The sequence below is a fragment of the Emys orbicularis genome, chromosome 11, assembly GCF_028017835.1.
Source record: "Emys orbicularis isolate rEmyOrb1 chromosome 11, rEmyOrb1.hap1, whole genome shotgun sequence".
Lineage (NCBI taxonomy): Eukaryota > Metazoa > Chordata > Testudines > Emydidae > Emys > Emys orbicularis.
In genome coordinates, this window is record NC_088693.1 from 67415751 (window position 1) to 67429556 (window position 13806).

General features: G+C 41.9%; 1 protein-coding gene across 1 annotated transcript in view; it reads left to right on the top strand.

The window, feature by feature from the left end:
* SPAG16 (sperm associated antigen 16) overlaps positions 1 to 13806 on the top strand; it is a 771051-nt gene that overhangs the window by 693833 nt on the left and 63412 nt on the right. The window lies entirely within an intron of this gene.

Sequence of the window (13806 nt, forward strand, 5' to 3'; positions counted from 1 at the left end):
TGTCACACCACAGCACTGATTTATAGTGAAAACAAGGTTTATTATCAAAGATTCGACATTCAAGAGAAAGTGATTAAGATAATAGAAACAAAAGGGTTACAGATAAAACAAAATCATAACACGATGTCTAGAGACTAAACTTAACTTAGCAGGCTAACCTCCTATATAAAGAAGTTTATCTCATCCCAAGTGTCCTTTGCAGTGTTTTAACCAAGCCTGGTGGAGATCCCATTTTCATGAATATAACATGCTGTCCATTTACTTCCTACCTGCAGGAAAGGGGGGTATAATTTTGCCTTCTACTTGTACCCCCAAAGTTGATTTTCTGCCTTCAGGGACAGTAAAACCCTTTATAGGTAAATGAGGCTTGCATTGTGTTGGCTTACAATGCTTAATTTACATGCTCAGCAAGAGAGAGGTGAATACACATGTTTTGTCTGGCACAAAACCTGTTTGTTGACTCTACCTTGATACAGACTTTAAGAACATTTTTGGCATACATATGTAACTCTTTGCATAATATCTGTGCATACATTTCACAATGATATTACTGACCAAAGTTACCCTGGCTTTCATTTAAGACTTGAAATGATACTCTTTGCTGAACCAGCATGTATAAACCAGGATCAGGATATTCTTATAACCCCCTTGCCAGCTGGCCCATACCCAGGTCTTATGGATGCACTGACTCCTCTCTCTTTTTTGGGGCGGGGAGGGGTCAGGTAGGACAAATGCCACATGCTCTTTGTGGGGGAGCGACTTTCCCTCATCTTTTATAGATCATTGAAAGGGAAACATTGCTGATGACCACTCCTTACCCTGATCAGCAAAGGGCGGTAGCACCCCCGAACATCTACTCTGTACTGTGTGATCTGACAGAGAGCTACTGTCTTTCTGCTCTTTGGAGGTAGCAGATAGTAGAGAATGGGGAGTTTCCTTCTACTCTATTGCTGCCTGTTGGGTTGAGGAGGAGTCATGCCAGCTCTTGATCTCTCTGAAAACGTTGTGGATTGGAGAAGGCAGTGGTGATCCCTGGGGGAGACTGGCAAAACAGCCACCACATGGCTCTGAATGACTCTGGGAGGTCCCATACTTAAAGGGTTGTTCCAAAGCACAAAGAGGTCAATGGAAAGATTCCCAGCAGCTTCAGTGGGCTTTGGGTCAGGCTTTTGGAGGGGTCAAGGGGACAGACAGCAACAGAGACTAGGGAGGGCCGGCCATGGGGCCTGAACATGGAGGGAGAGGTGCTGTGGGAGACTAGCCCAGATCTGCCACAAATTCACAGACCCAGGGTTAATGTTTGTCAGTTTGGCTACAAACCAAACCCACCCTGATGTGAGGTGGGTTTGGTGGTTAGATTAAATGTTTATACAGTCTTTCATGTCTGGTCATTATTCACAAACAAATCCATGACCATCCCACAGAGCTAACTCCACTATCTTAAACCTTCTGTAAAGCATACATGTCATTGGAGACATGCCATATGTAATCCATAGTTAAATCAATGTGACCCAATGTTATGCTACATATGAGAAGTGAAACATGGATTAGATGTATTATATGGTAAATTAGGACATTTCTTATGAGAATATGGGACTGCATGCATTTCTTTGAAATGAATATCACCTTTAACATATGCTGACAGGAAATGGAAAGGAACAGAATTTTATGTACACACTGGTTTAAATAACAGATTAATACAGAAAGCTAATCCAAAATGAGCTACTTTTTGGATTTCAGTTCAGGTACTCATGCCTGTATAATTTGATACAAGCTTGCTGATTCATCTCCTGTGACATTATCATTGCATGTAGTATCATTCCATTTCATTAATATAACGTGAAAGGTATGGTATTCAATGTATTTATTTAAAATGATATTTTGGCTACTTGTTCTTCCATTATAATTGAGTGAGGTTAGGTCCTTGGGTTGGATAAGAGGAAATTGTAATAAGTTAGGATTCATAGATCTGTGAAATTGACAATGCTGGAGTTGTGCAATTTTTGATACCTAAGTCATCTTCAGTATGTAATTTCCCAGGTTTAGGACTGTTTTGAAGGACAATAATTTCAAATAGATCTAAGCAATTCAAAATTGCTAAACAAAAATGCTGTCAATACTCTTCTGAGAAACTGCGAACTTCAGTTAGAGAAACTATGCTCTGAGCTAAATTCCATCTGATTGTACACGTTTGCTCACCAGAAAAAGCCCCATGAGCTACAGTGGAACAAATTGCAAAAGATGCTCATCCCAATTCTGTGTCTTCAAGAAAGACATGAAAAGACTGCCAAATGCCAGTCATCCACGACTAATATGATGGGGAGCATCAGGCCTTGGCCATAGGTAACTGAGCATAATTTGTTTGTATATACATACATACACATGTGAACACCCAGACAAAGCAATGGTCCCTATGCATTATCCCCCATGCACATTATTCCAACTCTTGGTAGGAACAGACTGTGAAAGGGCTCTGTACATAGGACTGACCTCTGCTAGAATGCACACACATTGAGGACTCTTTGGAGCATATATACAGTGGGTGATCTGAAACTCTTGACATTTACTGCTTGCAATAGATAAAATCACTTTGGCATTTGCAGTGCTCCCCATTCTAAGCATAGGGAATATTTGTAAATACCATAGGTAAGGTAAATACTGTATTGTGGTAAATGTCAAGATGTTAATGGCACCTGCAGATGTACCCTTTGAGAGGGGAGCCACTTACATCAGTTCCACTGCATTAAAATCTATATATGGGGGAATCTCCAAATGTGGAGTTACTTACTTCACTCATGTGGGTAACATGGATATGAACCCACCTACCCACTTACGAAATGAAAAAAAAATCAGGCTGCAGAAAAATGCCCTATATCCTTCAGCTGGTTCCAAAAGATTTTTTTTACAAAGGGAGGGGAAAGAAAACTATTCATGTGAAGATTAGGATAGTAGAAACATGATTTCTTTTGACCAAAACAAATATCTTTTTGACCTGAGCTTTCCTTAAATGGCCTGTCACACTTCATTATGTTGGTAGGCCATATCATGCTCCCTTGAAAAGACAGAGGTTAGGTTTTAAACTTTGCCATCTCAAAGGAAAGTTGCCTTACTCTGAATGTATTTAAGTCAGTGGAAAGACTCCCATTGACTTCAATGGGCTTTGGATCTACACCAATAGCAAAGTAACTTACTCCATAAGTAAGTAGTCATGGAATGGAACTATTGGTAGATGAAGACACTACAGAGGGGAAGGATTGCCTAGTGGTTAGGGCATTAGCCTAAGACTTGGGAGACCATGGTTCATATCCTTGCTCTGCTGTAGACTGTGTGAAACTGGGTAAGTCAGTTAGCCCCTCTGTGTATCTTGTAAAATGGGGATACTAGAAATTCCCTACCTTGTAAGTTAAAGACTGCAAGGCACTCAGATACCCCAGTGATAGGACCATATAAATACCAGTATAAATAGGAGCCAATGGAACTACTCATAAATTAAGGATATCAGAATCTGGCCTATTGTCTTCAGTGGGACTATATTTGCCATAAGGTGCTATTCAGTACTGGTATTAGAATGTGTCCCCACATATATGAAACATATTTCAAAAGCCACATCTCTAGAGCATTTCTATTTTACTTACCGTATTTATTTGTGCTTGGCATTACTGCCCTTGACCACAAAGTGTGAATTTAAACATCTGTGAAACAAAATAAACGTCCATTAAGCTAGGAAGCACATTGTGAACTGTTTGAAATATTATACCAAATATTGCATTTGCTTTGTGAGTTAAGCAGAACTTTTGGAGGGACTGTGGCTGATGAAAGACCCTGAGTAGATCTATAGGGAAAGAGCACAATACAAGATGAATCTCGGCAATGACAAAACTAAACCAAACCAAACCATAAGAATAGATTAGATTTTAACAGGAGGAAATTCAGATTGGTTGCAGGGATTTTCCTATGCCCTGTTTTTCCAGAATGCAAAGAAAGCTTTGTTTATGCTAATTTGTGAGCTTTAAAGGTATGGAACCGAATCCTGAAAGATGCTAGGGGGAGAGATTTTTGGAACAGTATTTGTCTAAATCTGCCAAATATTGATGCACCAATGGTTATTTATATTAGAGAAGCACCTAGAGGCTCCAACCAGCATTGGGAGCCATTATGATAGGCACTTTACACATATAAAAAGAGACTGTCCCTGTCCCCAGAAGCTTACCATCTGAATAGATGGAGGAGGGGAGCTTACCATTCTGAATAGATGAAGGAGGGGCGGGGAAATAGAGAGGCAGAGAGACGAACTGACTTGCCCAAGCTCATGCAGCAGGTCAAAAGCAGAGCTGAGAATAAAGTCTAGGTAGAACCCACGTCTCCTGGGCTAGTGTTTTGTTGGAAACCAACAAACCTCAATTTTTGGTGCCTTCAGGATTCTAGATGAGACATTTTTAACATAGCCTCTCAGTAGATGTGAATGTATGCATTAATCACAACCAAATATGTAACAGTCTCATGGAGCTGCATACACTCTCATATCCCTTGTGTAAAACATACATGGGATTTCCAATAGTCATATTTAACCTCAATATTCAGTCCACAGTTATTTAGAGAGGCACCCCCGTAGATTCTTTTGTTTAAAAACATGTTAGTTAAAATGTTTGAAACACTGGTGCAGACACGTCTAAAAGTATATTGGCTGGTGGGGTTGATTGTGACCAGCTAATGCTTTAAAAGTTGCTTTCCCTTGTTTATACTAGTGTTTAAAAACCTGTTAGTTAAAAAGTGCTAACATACATATCTTTAAAGACAACCTATTGTCCTAGTCTAGACATGGCTGTATATGTGTGTGTGTGTATATATATATATATAAATATATACATATATATATAAAACTTCACTTCTCAACTCCTTTTCCCATTTGCATGGGGTCAGAGCTGCCTACGATTCTTCGCCACTCATTCCAGTCCATGACCCGGGTTCATAAGTCTTGGGTTCCAGTACTTTTCTCTTCAGTCTTCTCTTGACAGATTCTTTCCATCATATCCTTGGTCTTCCATGTCCTCTCTTGCTGTCTTCTTCCTCCCATGCTTTCCTTTCTGCTCATTCTTCTCCCATTCTTATCACCTGTCCAGCCCACCTCAATCCCATCTCAGACCATTTAAGTCATTGGGAGTTTTGCTGGTTAAACAAGGCCTTGAGGTTTGGTACAATAATTGCTTTACATAGAATCCTTGTTATGATTGGTTTATGAAGCAAAATTTTAATAACACTGTTCACTTACAGGATATAGCACTTTTCCAAACATATTACAATTATTAAATAAGCCTCAAAATACATCTGTAAGGTAAGCATTGTCCTATCCATTGTACAAACAGGGAAGTGGTGGCACAGAGAGGTTAAGTGACTTGCTAAAGGTCACATAATGGGTTGGTGGCAAAGCTGAACCTGACTTTCTGTCCCTTACTATAAGCAGCAGACAACTTTACACTCCCTTTATAATCATTGAGACTCCAGATTTTCATTATTCCCCTCCTTTCTCCACTACAACTTTTAAAATTCAGTTTAGCCTTTTTTCTTCTTTCAAAAATCTATTAAATAAGTAGAGTTTCTGCAGATGGTAACCAGGTTACAAAGGACATTTGTTTAATAACACATTTCTTAATTGCAGATTCCGGTTCCGATTGCTACCAACTTTAAAGGTTTGGGTACATCGATCATCTGTCAAACCGTGGCAGAATTCTGAATGATGAGGCTAAAGTACGTGTAAGCAGGAGACAGGGAGCATTTATATGGAAAAACAAACAGAATAATATTGTGTGGGGGTAAAGTAATTTGCTCAAGATCCTCAGCTGGTGTAAATCAGCATAGCTCCACTGCTCTCAATGGAGCTACATCAGTTTACACCAGCTCAAGGTCTGGCTATTTGGAGTTTTTTGTTTCCTCCTCGGCTTCAAGATCCTCTACTGTCTGCCTCTCACACCTCCATCTCTCTGGCTTCATTTCTTTCTACATTTCCTCCAGAATTATTTTCTGTGCCCTATCCCTCTACCTTCTCTCTCCACAGTCAGCAATTGATCCTTCTCCCAAGCGTCCCCTACCATCTGGATCAGCTGTTCAGCTTCTTTATTTCCTAATTGACTCCCTATCTCTGCAACACAACTCTCTCCTCTGGCCTGTAACTCCAAACCCTTTCCAGTAACCCAACCACTTCCGACTCTCTTATTTCAGTCCCTGCTAGGCCTATCTCTTTTGTCAGGCTTTCCTACCTTTCCTTCTAGCCAGCCATTCTTTTCAATCTCAACTTGTTCCCTGTCCCCCAGTTGAATTCTATTTTCCTTCAAGTCTCTACTCTGCTTTTCCTCTGGGAATTCTCCCTTTTTCCCTCTCCCTCAGCTTTTTGGGTCTCCTAAGCTTTTCTCTTTCCTTCTCCTTCAATCTCTCACCTTGATGTCTTCATCCTCTCTCAGCAAATTCTCATTCTCCCACCGAGCCTTTCAATACTAATTTTGATCTTACCTCTTTTATCCCACATTCCCCGGCATATTCTCTTACTGCTGTTGACTGTGCTGCCTGCCTGGACTGACACCACTTCCTGAGGGGAAGGAGCGCTCCTGTAATGATTGGTGGCAGTGATGTGTCTTAGCCATCTTGTTAGAGCACAAACACTGTCACCGTTTTAGAGGAGCCATATCCATTGAGCATGGATTTGTTCAAAGGGCTCATTGAATGGATTTTTCCCACGGCTGGCTGGTAGCACAGCTTGCTTCAGCTACAGACTAATTCAGAACCATAGTTAGCACGTTTCCAACAGCTGCCTCAGTCGAATGCCATGTCTCACTCGATCTGAAATTTGAAGACCTGCATGGATCAACTAACGACGACTGAAGTGAACGTGAATAGTGTTGCATGATGACAGGTTAAACAGTGAGATAGTGTAAAGGATGTAAACAAAACCTGGAGCGGGAGCTATTTTACACAGCGTTCATCCTGCAGAGTTTAATCAAATGGCAACCAAACAGAAGTGTGTCTGCAAAACTTAACAGGACATGTTGGGCCTGACTCATCCCTGTGCTGACACGGGCACTGGTGTTAGGGCAGGAAAGAGGGGCTGCAGTGGCCACTAAGACGGCTGACTCAGGCGAAGGCTGCCTTAATCTGTGCCCTTACTTCGCTGATCCCTAGGGTACCTCTTCCTATCTCTCAATCCACCCCTTTCCTCTTCCAGACGGCCCCTGCCCTGTCCCAGCATGCTCCCTGAGCCCAGAGCTGCTGTGCAGGTGGAACAGAGCAGGCTCTGTGCTTAGGCCTAGGTCCCCCCTGTGCTTTGCATGCCGTTAAAGGGCCTTACTCCTGTTCTACAACCCTTTGCCACCCCATAGCTGACCCAAAGGGGCTCTAGGGAAACAATGTATGAGGCTCTTCTGAGTATACTGGCAAAGATCTAATTGAGTACATGCAGATGTTTGCTAAACCACAGGCAGAGTGGGAATTGGGATACTCCAGGAAGCACCTCATTCAATCATAATCTCCAAAAGTTGAAGTAGTGCTTCTGCTAATGATAATTCAGTTATAGCCAGCCAGCCCTTTCTTAAAGTACTAGTGATTTCTTAAGCTAACAACCATAACATTTCAGTATAATGAGAAAGCAGGACATCTGAGAAAACTCTTGAGGAGATTTTGAGAAGAGGTCTTTGGAAACCCTCCTGTCTATTGCCAACCGTTTGCCAAGTTTCTTTGTCTTGCTGTTGGAAGGGCTGTTGGAGGAGTTAACTGATTGTTAGCATGTTGTTCTAGCTTAATACATACAGTCTCTTACTGTGGGCCTGCACCTCAGAGTTGCTGAGTGTAACGGTGCAGGACTCACCCCTGCGGCGCCTCCTGTCGGTCATCTTGGGAATTAGCTCTTCGACCCAGGAGCGCCCTCTGCAGGCTGGTGTCCCGCTTACCGCTGGGTCCCGAGTCCCTCTTGGACCCCGGTGCCCCTTTCAGACCAGGGTGCTGCCCCCTGCAGTACCCCACAGTCTCACTGGGTCTCCCCTCCCCGGGGAGCCCCCACCCCCTATCCCCACCTCACCTCAGTCGTAGGCTACTGCCAGTCACCAACTAGCCCCCACTCCCTGGGACAGACTACAGTATAAACCACTCATCACAGGCAAGGAGGGGTTTGGACCTGCTGCCTCGGCCTAGCCTTGGGCTGACCCATACAACCCCAGTACCTATTTGGCCTTTTACTAGGCCGCAGCCTGGGGGTTTCCAGGCCGGAGCTCCCCAGCTCCCTGGGACTTCCCCCAGCCCTGCTCCAGCTCAGGTACCTTATCTAGCTCCCCAGCAGCCAGGCCCGTCTCCCTCTACAGCCAGAGAGAGACTGTGTCAGTGCCAGGCTTCACTGGCCTTTATAGGGCCAGCTGGACCCTGATTGGGGCATGGCCCCCAGCTGAGGCTGCTTCCCCCAATCAGCCCAGCTTTTCCCCTTGCCACAGACCTCTCCCAGGGCTGGTTTTAACCCCTCTGGGCAGGAGCGGGGTGACTACCCTGCTACACTGAGCATACACACAACCAGGGGCGGCTCTATGTGTTTTGCCGCCCCAAGCACTGCAGTCAGGTGGCTTTCGGCGGCGCGCCTGTGGGCGGTCCGCTGGTCACGCCAATTCGGCAGCGTTTCTGTGGGAGGTCCATCGGTCCCGCGGCTTCGGCGTACCCACCGCCAAATCCGCTTGCTGCTCTGGTGCCTGGAGCCGCCCCTGCACACAGCCCCCACTAAAGTCAATGGGAACTCTAGGGGCTCAGTATCTCTCAAAATTAAGCACCAAGATTCTTACTGCTCCATTGTGATCTGCATCCTCATGGTTTGATTGTTGACTCATGCTTGCTGATGTAGTGGTTTTGCAAGGGCACAGGTGTGGTTACCCTATACATGCAAGGATTATATATTTGCATTTCATCTCTCTAAATTAACATAATTCCCCTAACTATCCTCTTCAGCGAATTTCTAATTGCTGACTATTTATGTCTTTACCTGCTTATTGCAGCTTGCAATGTTTGCAATAAATTTGGCTGGGGGGGCAGTTAAACCATTTTTGTTCTGAGCACTTTAAAGAAGCATATGTCTTAAAATCAGCAATGCGTTTACTGACTACTTTTGCAGAGATGGTGAAGTCTGGTTTATTTTACTGCATTACATTACTAAATAACCTTGGTTGTTATTCTTCAAGGTCTCAGTGTGTTGAGCTATTAACAGCTATGAATGTATCTAACCTTCATTAAGGCTGCATAACTACAAACTAAGGGGTAATCGAAGATCCTTCAGGCTTAACACAAGCATATGGACAACTCACTACTACTAGTTTAGAAATATTTTAATGTTAAATTTTTAGGCCAAGTTCCCCTAGGGTATTATCCCTAGATGGTCTTCAATTTATACAAAGCAAATAGAAAAATCTGTGAGAATAAGTAACTAAAAGTTATAGTACTTTGCAAGGAAGAAGGATCAAATGAATATTTAATCTAATTGTGTATATATAAAATGAGTGCAGTAGATAAACAATATGAGTGATGCATATATTTAATTCATAGTTCTATGCATTTTTTAAGAAAATGTAAGTAGATAAAATCTTGAGCTTAGTTAAAACAGGAAGAAAAACATTCAGAATAGTTTACTCTCTATTTAATATTGAAAAACATGACAACGCCTGAAAATTGCAGCTCCCTATCGGGAGGGACTTAAGAATCTGTGAAATCCAACAATGAAATCATGATAGCTCTGAGTTACAGTACACATAGCAAGCATTTCACAGAGCCTGCAGAATTTCAGGGCATACAGTATATTGAATTTTTTAGTCATGGCCACTATACATGCACTGAATTATTTGAGTAACCTTTTTATACTTTACTTGCAAGCTTGGGAAGGCAAATAAAATGGAGAGTCACGGTAGTGACTCAAAGGCAAAAGAACATTTACGCATTCTCTCTCTCAGCATGTGCGCGAATATACACATATTTATATCAAATAGTGATTGATCTTAATGGGGATTCTGGGGTGTTACCTTGATAATATAATAGTAGGTATTCATTTTGTTTTTGTATAGACGTAAGCATTCTAACCTGAAGTACACCTATACCTCGACATAACGCTGTCCTCGGGAGCCAAAAAATCTTACCGCGTTATAGGTGAAACCGCGTTATATCGAACTTGCTTTGATCCGCCAGAGTGTGCAGCCCCGCCCCCCCGGGGCACTGCTTTACCGCGTTATATCAGAATTCGTGTTATATCGGGTCGCGTTATATCGGGGTAGAGGTGTATATAAAGATAATTTTAAAAAGTATTGTATACTGTATTGTGTCATCCAACTCTAGGGAAATTATTTGTCTTCTCTGACCCACTGTTGAACAGTTTGTGTGAGAGAGGTACAAGTTATAACAAATACCATCAACAATATTATATAGGGACCCAGATTCTCAGCTCTACTCAGTGGAAGGGAAAAGCAATAATAGCCAGTTGCAGCTATTCTAGAATACACCAGCTAGTGGTAGCCTTCAAAGGACTTTCAGCCAGTTGGGAATGGCTGGAGTGCAACAACACTCTAACTATGCCCATGCCCCCTTTTGTAAGCCAGCTATGTTGGCTATACATCAGTTGGAGAAGTTCCTATACCTGAGAAATCCCCAGCAAGGGAGATCTGACAAGCTTCCATCCCTTTGATGTTGCTGGAGCAGGGCAAAGGGGTTGGAAAAGGCCAAACGATCTACTGTCTATTGTTTATATTTGTGTTACAGTAGCAGCCTAATGCTCAAGTAAAAATGGGGGTTCCATTGTGCTAAATCATGCGCCTTTCCCCCCAAGAGCTTACAGCTATGCTTAAGTGATGACTATTTCAATCCTTGCTGCTTTCAATTAGAAGCTTGCCTCTTGGTGTCATTAAACAGAAAAGAAGCTGGATCTATGGTCTATATGTGACATATCGCATTTTATTCTCTGCCTCCGTTCAATCAGTATTCTCTGTTGTATCTCCAAACATGTCTATTAGTACCCATTGTATAGTGATTTTTGTGACGTGGAGGCTTGTTCACTTGGAACTGGATTGAGACCACCAACCTGTTTCACATATTTCGCCAGTGTACTTCACTAATCTTGCCCGAGCAAGATTTAAGCCACTGACTAACAGCTTGGTCCAAAAGCCATTGAAGTCAACAGGAGTCTATGCACTGCCTACAATGGGCTTTGGACTAGGTCCCTAGAGAAGAAAGGCTCTGTAAGCAAATACCAAGCCCCTTAACCATCCAGATCTCCCTTCACCCATCACATTTTGAAGTTGAGCCAGTTATCTCTATGGGTTCATCTATTACAATCATCACGTAATGTGCATTTTTATATGTGAATTACATGCAGGGCTTCCAAATGCAATTACATAAATGTTCTCCTTGAAATAATCCCTGTCAGTTAGTGCCTGTAACTTGGGAGTTTAGGAATGTTTTGAGGGTTGTTTTTCAAGTCTACCTATTGTGTGTTTTTTACATGCTACATATGGTTATGGTTGTTCCTAAACACGTATTTTATGTATATATTAAGAAGTGATTTTAAACACTCCCCTTATAAAGGGATTTTATATTTTATATGCTAATGACTTCTATGGTGTGGAGCATGTGACCAATAGCTGAGAGGATGTAGGAATAAAATAAGATTTTTGATGCTTCCCTGAAGAACTAGGGATGCAGGAAATGTCAGGCTGCTAGTAAACGTGGCTGTGCTTTGCATGAGGATTTTCATCAACCTTTTCATGTCAGTTGCAGTACTGTCCCTTTTTCAGCCTCACAAATGCGCACATCTGAAACGCATGCTTTTTGGGTAACGTGATTTGCCGACTACCCCGGGCATATCCAGCTCTATATAGGGCGTTTTACCTGAAGCCAGTTTGTATAACTCTAGAAAACAGGAGTTTACATGGGAAATATAGACAAACCTTTGTCATTACAGTTTGGCTAGGCGTTCCAGTCATAGCTGACCAGAAGTACTTCAGGTAAGTCACTTAGCCGTATCACTCCACATTTCATGCATTGTATTTCAGCTTTTCATTTTCTGCCTGATTTGGTTGTTCAAACTGACACACGTTTGGAAAAAATGATGGTAGTGACAGGGTTAACCTTACGTCTGACATAGAGCTGTACAGTTCATAATGTGCTAGACTGGAACCTTACCGTCTGTCCTTCATAAGATAGTTTTACTGGCCCAGGAATAGATTGGGGGATGAATTATGACTCAGAGTTCCAGTGGCTTCCCTGCTCCACACTTGCTCAGGAAAAGGAGTAAATTACTTCATCCTTTTTCATGAGGGACAAGGTGGGCGACGTAATGTCTTTTATTCAACCAACTGCTGTTGGTGAAACAGCCAAGCTTTCAAGCTGCACAGAGTTCTTCTTCATGGAGCAGCTCACTTCTCCTACGCACTGGGCTAGCTCCTCTGGCTGGCAAGTAGGAGGGAGGGAAGCTAGAGCTAGAATCACAATGTGTGGTGTCCTTGCTCCCCTGAATGGCTCAGTAAGGGATGTGACAATCTAGCCCAATGTTTGTACAGATGAGTGAACAATTTGCAATGAATACTTTATTTGACACATGTAGTTTCCTTTTCCACTCCCAGGATGTCCATGAGCCAATCACAGTTTCCTCCAATTAATTATTCTGATTTTCAAATCTTTATTGCATGGATTCATCATGAATACTCTAAAGTCAACATATCTTGCTTACCTATGATCAGTCAGATGAGTCACATGCTATTGTTTCTGGTGCCTTAGTTGCCTGAGCACACACAAGCACTTCTGACATGAATATTTGTTCCTGTGAACTTAACATTTCAGTTTCCAGGAATGCTCACACACGTGACTTTGAAAGTCGCTTTTCTGCAATATTTTGGCTCGTAAATATGTGATTGCTTTCTATGAATGTTCAAGCTAACCCAAAATTTTATATTAATTCACTTTGGTGAATTAATTTAAAATTCATAGAGCATTCTCAGAAAACAGTTTGCATTATTCACCCAGCTGTAACAAAATCCTAGACGTTCACGTTTGCTTGGTATCACTCATATCGCATATGAGCTTGAGAATGTTTTTTCCCTTGTTGCACCAAAGGAGACATTTACATAACAACTTTAAGAACATCAGATATGGTTCCAGAGAATGTAAAGAACACATACTAGTTGTTAAAATAGATCAAAGATCTCCAGACACCTGTTGGGTTTCTCTCTTTCATCTCAATAAATTATGTAATACATCAAGTGGCTGCATAACTGCTATTCTTAATCAAGAGAGCAAGCTTTACCTTGGACAGAAAGGTTAGCCAAAGGAAGACAAAAGTTATCACAGCAGCTCCGTGCTAGATGAAAAATTGATAGAATATGTTGAGTTGAGCCTATTGTAGACTCAGTGTGATGTGCATAGATATTAGCACTCAGTGCTGATATATTTTCGTGTATGGAGAAGCAGACACGAACCATCCACAACAGAATAATATCTTACAATGAATTGTAATGTGGCATTATTAATGATTCCATTACTCACCGTTTTTCTGACTACAGATTGATCTGATTTTGCGGTTTCTTGAATTCATGTTATGCTTGTTTTTCTTCGCGTACTTTGTCTTATTAACTTACAGGATTATTATAATTATATTTTGCAATATTTCTCCTGCAAGCATGGAAGGTTTGTTTTGGGGGCTTTTTTAATGTTTTTTTAATTAGTCAAATAAACCCTAGCCACTTGAGCTCAAATTGAAAAAAGCTTTATTCCAAACTAGTGATGCATTAGAACAATGTTGGCAGTTTTTTA